Below are 10043 nucleotides of genomic sequence, written 5' to 3' on the forward strand. Positions count from 1 at the left end.
TAGTGTGACGGTGACCCGAATTTATCTTTCATCATCAAAAAAAATGTATTAGCAGGTACATTCCGCTGAACAGTTGCATATGAAACCTATCCCAACGTTATAATTGCTGTGATAGCTCCCGTAGGTCGCACTTGACCTTGCGAGATAATATTGCGGCCGATATCAGCAATCTACTCTATAAAAATTGTTAAGCAACATCACTTTTACTAGGTTATCACCAATATTGCGCATTAGGTTCCGCGTTATTGGCATTTCAATAAATGTCATTTTGCAGGCCTATAGCGATTTCAGCTCCTCAGGCATAAAACGAAGCAGCAATGGAGCTGACACCTGTCAGCCACTTAAACAAAGCCTTCACCCACTCGTAGGCAACAAAGGAATGTGAACGATTTGCTGGCCCCCCTTTCCTTTCTAAGAAATTCGACACAGTTTGACCCCTACGTTTCTTTAGCAGGGAGCTCGTTCTCACTTTGCGCTTGGTCTGCCAGCTGACAACACGTGTTTATTTTCAGAGCGAAGACGTCTTCACGGCAGACACGATGGAGAAGAATTTGCGCAAGATCCTTGCTATTTCGTACAAGAAGCAGCAGCTAATCTCATCAAATCGTGGCAAAGTAAGCCTTCGTGTTAAGGTGTTTGTGAAGTGTATGGTCGATAAACTCGAAGCAATACTGGCGGCGCAGCAAGAGGAATATTCGGACAGCGATTCCTCTGACGACGGCATTGAGTCCGTTCTTGTTTGAAGATTGAGTTCCCCTTCCGGAGGGGAAATATGAATAACGCCAGCTTTGTCAGAAAGCGAAGCACACTGCCTTAGCAGCAGCTATGCGTGCATAAGTATTCTCAAGGTTCTTAGTTATTTCTCTACTGTTTTCGACAGAATATGTGACCAGTGCCCCTATTCTGCCCATATGTTATTTTCAAGCCACCCTACTTGCGTCCTTCTTTATTTCTTCAGTGTTAATTTTCTTGTACTTTGACAAACGCCAGAAATATACGAGTCCGCTTTTGGAAACGTTGGCTGCATTGACATTACAAGTTCAACTACTCGATTTCCTTGTCCGTGTTGCGTGGTTAATAGTTTTATTTTTTATTTCCGAAACTGGAGATACGCATGCGTTTTCATTGGATTATTCTGTCGACAGTTTCTAGGAGCGTAGGAGTCAGGGCATACAGCCTTCGAAAATGGCTAGTGTGACGGTGACCCGAATTTATCTTTCATCATCCAAAAAAAAATGTATTAGCAGGTACATTCCGCTGAACAGTTGCATATGAAACCTATCCCAACGTTATAATTGCTGTGATAGCTCCCGTAGGTCGCACTTGACCTTGCGAGATAATATTGCGGCCGATATCAGCAATCTACTCTATAAAAATTGTTAAGCAACATCACTTTTACTAGGTTATCACCAATATTGCGCATTAGGTTCCGCGTTATTGGCATTTCAATAAATGTCATTTTGCAGGCCTATAGCGATTTCAGCTCCTCAGGCATAAAACGAAGCAGCAATGGAGCTGACACCTGTCAGCCACTTCAACAAAGCCTTCACCCACTCGCAGGCAACAAAGGAATGTGAACGATTTGCTGGCCCCCCTTTCCTTTCTAAGAAATTCGACACAGTTTGAACCCTACGTTTCTTTAGCAGGGAGCTCGTTCTCACTTTGCGCTTAGTCTGCCAGCTGACAACACGTGTTTATTTTCAGAGCGAAGACGTCTTCACGGCAGACACGATGGAGAAGAATTTGCGCAAGATCTTTGCTATTTCGTACAAGAAGCAGCAGCTAATGTCATCAAATAGTGGCAAAGTAAGCCTTCGTGTTAAGGTGTTTGTGAAGTGTATGGTCGATAAACTCGAAGCAATACTGGCGGCGCAGCAAGAGGAATATTCGGACAGCGATTCCTCTGACGACGGCATTGAGTCCGTTCTTGTTTGAAGATTGAGTTCCCCTTCCGGAGGGGAAATATGAATAACGCCAGCCTTGTCAGAAAGCGAAGCACACTGCCTTAGCAGCAGCCATGCGTGCATAAGTATTCTCAAGGTTCTTAGTTATTTCTCTACTGTTTTCGACAGAATATGTGACCAGTGCCCCTTTTCTGCCCATATGTTATTTTCAAGCCACCCTACTTGCGTACTTCTTTATTTCTTCAGTGTTAATTTTCTTGTACTTTGACAAACGCCAGAAATATACGAGTCCGCTTTTGGAAACGTTGGCTGCATTGACATTACAAGTTCAACTACTCGATTTCCTTGTCCGTGTTGCGTGGTTAATAGTTTTATTTTTTATTTCCGAAACTGGAGATACGCATGCGTTTTCATTGTAATATTCTGTCGACAGTTTCTAGGAGCGTACGAGTCAGGGCATACAGCCTTCGAAAATGGCTAGTGTGACGGTGACCCGAATTTATCTTTCATCATCAAAAAAATTGTATTAGCAGGTACATTCCGCTGAACAGTTGCATATGAAACCTATCCCAACGTTATAATTGCTGTGATAGCTCCCGTAGGTCGCACTTGACCTTGCGAGATAATATTGCGGCCGATATCAGCAATCTACTCTATAAAAATTGTTAAGCAACATCACTTTTACTAGGTTATCACCAATATTGCGCATTAGGTTCCGCGTTATTGGCATTTCAATAAATGTCATTTTGCAGGCCTATAGCGATTTCAGCTCCTCAGGCATAAAACGAAGCAGCAATGGAGCTGACACCTGTCAGCCACTACAACAAAGCCTTCACCCACTCGCAGGCAACAAAGGAATGTGAACGATTTGCTGGCCCCCCTTTCCTTTCTAAGAAATTCGACACAGTTTGACCCCTACGTTTCTTTAGTGGGGAGCTCGTTCTCACTTTGCGCTTGGTCTGCCAGCTGACAACACGTGTTTATTTTCAGAGCGAAGACGTCTTCACGGCAGACACGATGGAGAAGAATTTGCGCAAAATCCTTGCTATTTCGTACAAGAAGCAGCAGCTAATGTCATCAAATCGTGGCAAAATAAGCCTTCGTGTTAAGGTGTTTGTGAAGTGTATGGTCGATAAACTCGAAACAATACTGGCGGCGCAGCAAGAGGAATATTCGGACAGCGATTCCTCTGACGACGGCATTGAGTCCGTTCTTGTTTGAAGGATGAGCTCTCCTTCCGGATGGGAAATATCAATAACGCCAGCTTTGTCAGAAAGCGAAGCACACTGCCTTAGCAGCGGCCATGCGTGCATAAGTATTCTCAAGGTTCTTAGTTATTTCTCTCCTGTTTTCGACAGAATATGTGACCAGTGCCCCTATTCTGCCCATATGTTATTTTCAAGCCACCCTACTTGCGTCCTTCTTTATTTCTTCAGTGTTAATTTTCTTGTACTTTGACAAACGCCAGAAATATACGAGTCCGCTTTTGGAAACGTTGGCTGCATTGACATTACAAGTTCAACTACTCGATTTCCTTGTCCGTGTTGCGTGGTTAATAGTTTTATTTTTTATTTCCGAAACTGGAGATACGCATGCGTTTTTATTGTATTATTCTGTCGACAGTTTCTAGGAGCGTACGAGTCAGGGCATACAGCCTTTGAAAATGGCTAGTGTGACGGTGACCCGAATTTTTCTTTCATCATCAAAAAAATTGTATTAGCAGGTACATTCCGCTGAACAGCAGCATATGAAACCTATCCCAACGTTATAATTGCTGTGATAGCTCCTGTAGCCCGCACTTGACCTTGCGAGATAATATTGCGGCCGATATCAGCAATCTACTCTATAAAAATTGTTAAGCAACATCACTTTTACTAGATTATCACCAATATTGCGCATTAGGTTCCGCGTTATTGGCATTTCAATAAATGTCATTTTGCAGGCCTATAGCGATTTCAGCTCCTCAGGCATAAAACGAAGCAACAATGGAGCTGACACCTGTCAGCCACTTCAACAAAGCCTTCACCCACTCGCAGGCAACAAAGGAATGTGAACGATTTGCTAGCCCCCCTTTCCTTTCTAAGAAATTCGACACAGTTTGACCCCTACGTTTCTTTAGCGGGGAGCTCGTTCTCACTTTGCGCTTGGTCTGCCAGCTGACAACACGTGTTTATTTTCAGAGCGAAGACATCTTCACGGCAGACACGATGGAGAAGAATTTGCGCAAGATCCTTGCTATTTCGTACAAGAAGCAGCAGCTAATGTCATCAAATCGTGGCAAAGTAAGCCTTCGTGTTAAGGTGTTTGTGAAGTGTATGGTCGATAAACTCGAAGCAATACTGGCGGCGCATCAAGAGGAATATTCGGACAGCGATTCCTCTCACGACGGCATTGAGTCCGTTCTTGTTTGAAGGATGAGCTCTCCTTCCGGATGGGAAATATCAATAACGCCAGCTTTGTAAGAAAGCGAAGCACACTACCTTAGCAGCAGCCATGCGTGCATAAGTATTCTCAAGGTTCTTAGTTATTTCTCTACTGTTTTCGACAGAATATGTGACCAGTGCCCCTTTTCTGCCCATATGTTATTTTCAAGCCACCCTACTTGCGTCCTTCTTTATTTCTTCAGTGTTAATTTTCTTGTACTTTGACAAACGCCAGAAATATACGAGTCCGCTTTTGGAAACGTTGGCTGCATTGACATTACCAGTTCAACTACTCGATTGCCATGTAGGTGTTGCGTGGTTAATAGCTTTATTATTTATTTCGTAAACTTGAGATACGCATGCGTTTTTATTGTATTATTCTGTCGACAGTTTCTAGGAGCGTAAGAGTCAAGGCTTACAGCCTTCGAAAATGGCTAGTGTGACGGTGACATTTATTTTTCTTTCATCTTAAAAAAAACAGTATTAGCAGGTACATTCCGCTGAACAGTTGCATATGAAACCTATGCCAACGTTATAAGTGCTGTGATAGCTCCCGTAGGTCGCACTTGACCGTGCGAGATAATATTGCGGCCGATATCAGCAATCTACTCTATAAAAATTGTTAAGCAACATCACTTTTACTAGGTTATCACCAATATTGCGCATTAGGTTCCGCGTTACTGGCATTTCAATAAATGTCATTTTGCAGGCCTATAGCGATTTCAGCTCCTCAGGCATAAAACGAAGCAGCAATGGAGCTGACACCTGTCAGCCACTTCAACAAAGCCTTCACCCACTCGCAGGCAACAAAGGAATGTGAACGACTTGCTGGCCCCCCTTTCCTTTCTAAGAAATTCGACACAGTTTGACCCCTACGTTTCTTTAGCGGGGAGCTCGTTCTCACTTTGCGCTTGGTCTGCCAGCTGACAACACGTGTTTATTTTCAGAGCGAAGACGTCTTCACGGCAGACACGATGGAGAAGAATTTGCGCAAGATCCTTGCTATTTCGTACAAGAAGCAGCAGCTAATGTCATCAAATCGTGGCAAAGTAAGCCTTCGTGTTAAGGTGTTTGTGAAGTGTATGGTCGATAAACTCGAAGCAATACTGGCGGCGCAGCAAGAGGAATATTCGGACAGCGATTCCTCTGACGACGGCATTGAGTCCGTTCTTGTTTGAAGATTGAGTTCCCCTTCCGGAGGGGAAATATGAATAACGCCAGCTTTGTCACAAAGCGAAGCACACTGCCTTAGCAGCAGCTATGCCTGCATAAGTATTCTCAAGGTTCTTAGTTATTTCTCTACTGTTTTCGACAGAATATGTGACCAGTGCCCCTATTCTGCCCATATGTTATTTTCAAGCCACCCTACTTGCGTCCTTCTTTATTTCTTCAGTGTTAATTTTCTTGTACTCTGACAAACGCCAGAAATATACGAGTCCGCTTTTGGAAACGTTGGCTGCATTGACATTACAAGTTCAACTACTCGATTTCCTTGTCCGTGTTGCGTGGTTAATAGTTTTATTTTTTATTTCCGAAACTGGAGATACGCATGCGTTTTCATTGGATTATTCTGTCGACAGTTTCTAGGAGCGTAGGAGTCAGGGCATACAGCCTTCGAAAATGGCTAGTGTGACGGTGACCCGAATTTATCTTTCATCATCAAAAAAAATGTATTAGCAGGTACATTCCGCTGAACAGTTGCATATGAAACCTATCCCAACGTTATAATTGCTGTGATAGCTCCCGTAGGTCGCACTTGACCTTGCGAGATAATATTGCGGCCGATATCAGCAATCTACTCTATAAAAATTGTTAAGCAACATCACTTTTACTAGGTTATCACCAATATTGCGCATTAGGTTCCGCGTTATTGGCATTTCAATAAATGTCATTTTGCAGGCCTATAGCGATTTCAGCTCCTCAGGCATAAAACGAAGCAGCAATGGAGCTGACACCTGTCAGCCACTTCAACAAAGCCTTCACCCACTCGCAGGCAACAAAGGAAAGTGAACGATTTGCTGGCCCCCCTTTCCTTTCTAAGAAATTCGACACAGTTTGACCCCTACGTTTCTTTAGCAGGGAGCTCGTTCTCACTTTGCGCTTGGTCTGCCAGCTGACAACACGTGTTTATTTTCAGAGCGAAGACGTCTTCACGGCAGACACGATGGAGAAGAATTTGCGCAAGATCTTTGCTATTTCGTACAAGAAGCAGCAGCTAATGTCATCAAATAGTGGCAAAGTAAGCCTTCGTGTTAAGGTGTTTGTGAAGTGTATGGTCGATAAACTCGAAGCAATACTGGCGGCGCAGCAAGAGGAATATTCGGACAGCGATTCCTCTGACGACGGCATTGAGTCCGTTCTTGTTTGAAGATTGAGTTCCCCTTCCGGAGGGGAAATATGAATAACGCCAGCTTTGTCAGAAAGCGAAGCACACTGCCTTAGCAGCAGCCATGCGTGCATAAGTATTCTCAAGGTTCTTAGTTATTTCTCTACTGTTTTCGACAGAATATGTGACCAGTGCCCCTATTCTGCCCATATGTTATTTTCAAGCCACCCTACTTGCGTCCTTCTTTATTTCTTCAGTGTTAATTTTCTTGTACTTTGACAAACGCCAGAAATATACGAGTCCGCTTTTGGAAACGTTGGCTGCATTGACATTACAAGTTCAACTACTCGATTTCCTTGTCCGTGTTGCGTGGTTAATAGTTTTATTTTTTATTTCCGAAACTGGAGATACGCATGCGTTTTTATTGTATTATTCTGTCGACAGTTTCTAGGAGCGTACGAGTCAGGGCATACAGCCTTCGAAAATGGCTAGTGTGACGGTGACCCGAATTTATCTTTCATCATCAAAAAAATTGTATTAGCAGGTACATTCCGCTGAACAGTTGCATATGAAACCTATCCCAACGTTATAATTGCTGTGATAGCTCTCGTAGGTCGCACTTGACCTTGCGAGATAATATTGCGGCCGATATCAGCAATCTACTCTATAAAAATTGTTAAGCAACATCACTTTTACTAGGTTATCACCAATATTGCGCATTAGGTTCCGCGTTATTGGCATTTCAATAAATGTCATTTTGCAGGCCTATAGCGATTTCAGCTCCTCAGGCATAAAACGAAGCAGCAATGGAGCTGACACCTGTCAGCCACTTCAACAAAGCCTTCACCCACTCACAGGCAACAAAGGAATGTGAACGATTTGCTGGCCCCCCTTTCCTTTCTAAGAAATTCGACACAGTTTGACCCCTACGTTTCTTTAGTGGGGAGCTCGTTCTCACTTTGCGCTTGGTCTGCCAGCTGACAACACGTGTTTATTTTCAGAGCGAAGACGTCTTCACGGCAGACACGATGGAGAAGGATTTGCGCAAGATCCTTGCTATTTCGTACAAGAAGCAGCAGCTAATGTCATCAAATCGCGGCAAAGTAAGCCTTCGTGTTAAGGTGTTTGTGAAGTGTATGGTCGATAAACTCGAAGCAATACTGGCGGCGCAGCAAGAGGAATATTCGGACAGCGATTCCTCTGACGACGGCATTGAGTCCGTTCTTGTTTGAAGATTGAGTTCCCCTTCCGGAGGGGAAATATGAATAACGCCAGCTTTGTCAGAAAGCGAAGCACACTACCTTAGCAGCAGCCATGCGTGCATAAGTATTCTCAAGGTTCTTAGTTATTTCTCTACTGTTTTCGACAGAATATGTGACCAGTGCCCCTTTTCTGCCCATATGTTATTTTCAAGCCACCCTACTTGCGTCCTTCTTTATTTCTTCAGTGTTAATTTTCTTGTACTTTGACAAACGCCAGAAATATACGAGTCCGCTTTTGGAAACGTTGGCTGCATTGACATTACAAGTTCAACTACTCGATTTCCTTGTCCGTGTTGCGTGGTTAATAGTTTTATTTTTTATTTCCGAAACTGGAGATACGCATGCGTTTTCATTGTAATATTCTGTCGACAGTTTCTAGGAGCGTACGAGTCAGGGCATACAGCCTTCGAAAATGGCTAGTGTGACGGTGACCCGAATTTATCTTTCATCATCAAAAAAATTGTATTAGCAGGTACATTCCGCTGAACAGTTGCATATGAAACCTATCCCAACGTTATAATTGCTGTGATAGCTCCCGTAGGTCGCACTTGACCTTGCGAGATAATATTGCGGCCGATATCAGCAATCTACTCTATAAAAATTGTTAAGCAACATCACTTTTACTAGGTTATCACCAATATTGCGCATTAGGTTCCGCGTTATTGGCATTTCAATAAATGTCATTTTGCAGGCCTATAGCGATTTCAGCTCCTCAGGCATAAAACGAAGCAGCAATGGAGCTGACACCTGTCAGCCACTTCAACAAAGCCTTCACCCACTCGCAGGCAACAAAGGAATGTGAACGATTTGCTGGCCCCCCTTTCCTTTCTAAGAAATTCGACACAGTTTGACCCCTACGTTTCTTTAGTGGGGAGCTCGTTCTCACTTTGCGCTTGGTCTGCCAGCTGACAACACGTGTTTATTTTCAGAGCGAAGACGTCTTCACGGCAGACACGATGGAGAAGAATTTGCGCAAGATCCTTGCTATTTCGTACAAGAAGCAGCAGCTAATGTCATCAAATCGTGGCAAAGTAAGCCTTCGTGTTAAGGTGTTTGTGAAGTGTATGGTCGATAAACTCGAAACAATACTGGCGGCGCAGCAAGAGGAATATTCGGACAGCGATTCCTCTGACGACGGCATTGAGTCCGTTCTTGTTTGAAGGATGAGCTCTCCTTCCGGATGGGAAATATCAATAACGCCAGCTTTGTCAGAAAGCGAAGCACACTGCCTTAGCAGCGGCCATGCGTGCATAAGTATTCTCAAGGTTCTTAGTTATTTCTCTCCTGTTTTCGACAGAATATGTGACCAGTGCCCCTATTCTGCCCATATGTTATTTTCAAGCCACCCTACTTGCGTCCTTCTTTATTTCTTCAGTGTTAATTTTCTTGTACTTTGACAAACGCCAGAAATATACGAGTCCGCTTTTGGAAACGTTGGCTGCATTGACATTACAAGTTCAACTACTCGATTTCCTTGTCCGTGTTGCGTGGTTAATAGTTTTATTTTTTATTTCCGAAACTGGAGATACGCATGCGTTTTTATTGTATTATTCTGTCGACAGTTTCTAGGAGCGTACGAGTCAGGGCATACAGCCTTTGAAAATGGCTAGTGTGACGGTGACCCGAATTTTTCTTTCATCATCAAAAAAATTGTATTAGCAGGTACATTCCGCTGAACAGCAGCATATGAAACCTATCCCAACGTTATAATTGCTGTGATAGCTCCTGTAGCCCGCACTTGACCTTGCGAGATAATATTGCGGCCGATATCAGCAATCTACTCTATAAAAATTGTTAAGCAACATCACTTTTACTAGATTATCACCAATATTGCGCATTAGGTTCCGCGTTATTGGCATTTCAATAAATGTCATTTTGCAGGCCTATAGCGATTTCAGCTCCTCAGGCATAAAACGAAGCAGCAATGGAGCTGACACCTGTCAGCCACTTCAACAAAGCCTTCACCCACTCGCAGGCAACAAAGCAATGTGAACGATTTGCTAGCCCCCCTTTCCTTTCTAAGAAATTCGACACAGTTTGACCCCTACGTTTCTTTAGCGGGGAGCTCGTTCTCACTTTGCGCTTGGTCTGCCAGCTGACAACACGTGTTTATTTTCAGAGCGAAGAC

The sequence above is a fragment of the Dermacentor albipictus genome, chromosome 3, assembly GCF_038994185.2.
Source record: "Dermacentor albipictus isolate Rhodes 1998 colony chromosome 3, USDA_Dalb.pri_finalv2, whole genome shotgun sequence".
NCBI lineage: Eukaryota > Metazoa > Arthropoda > Arachnida > Ixodida > Ixodidae > Dermacentor > Dermacentor albipictus.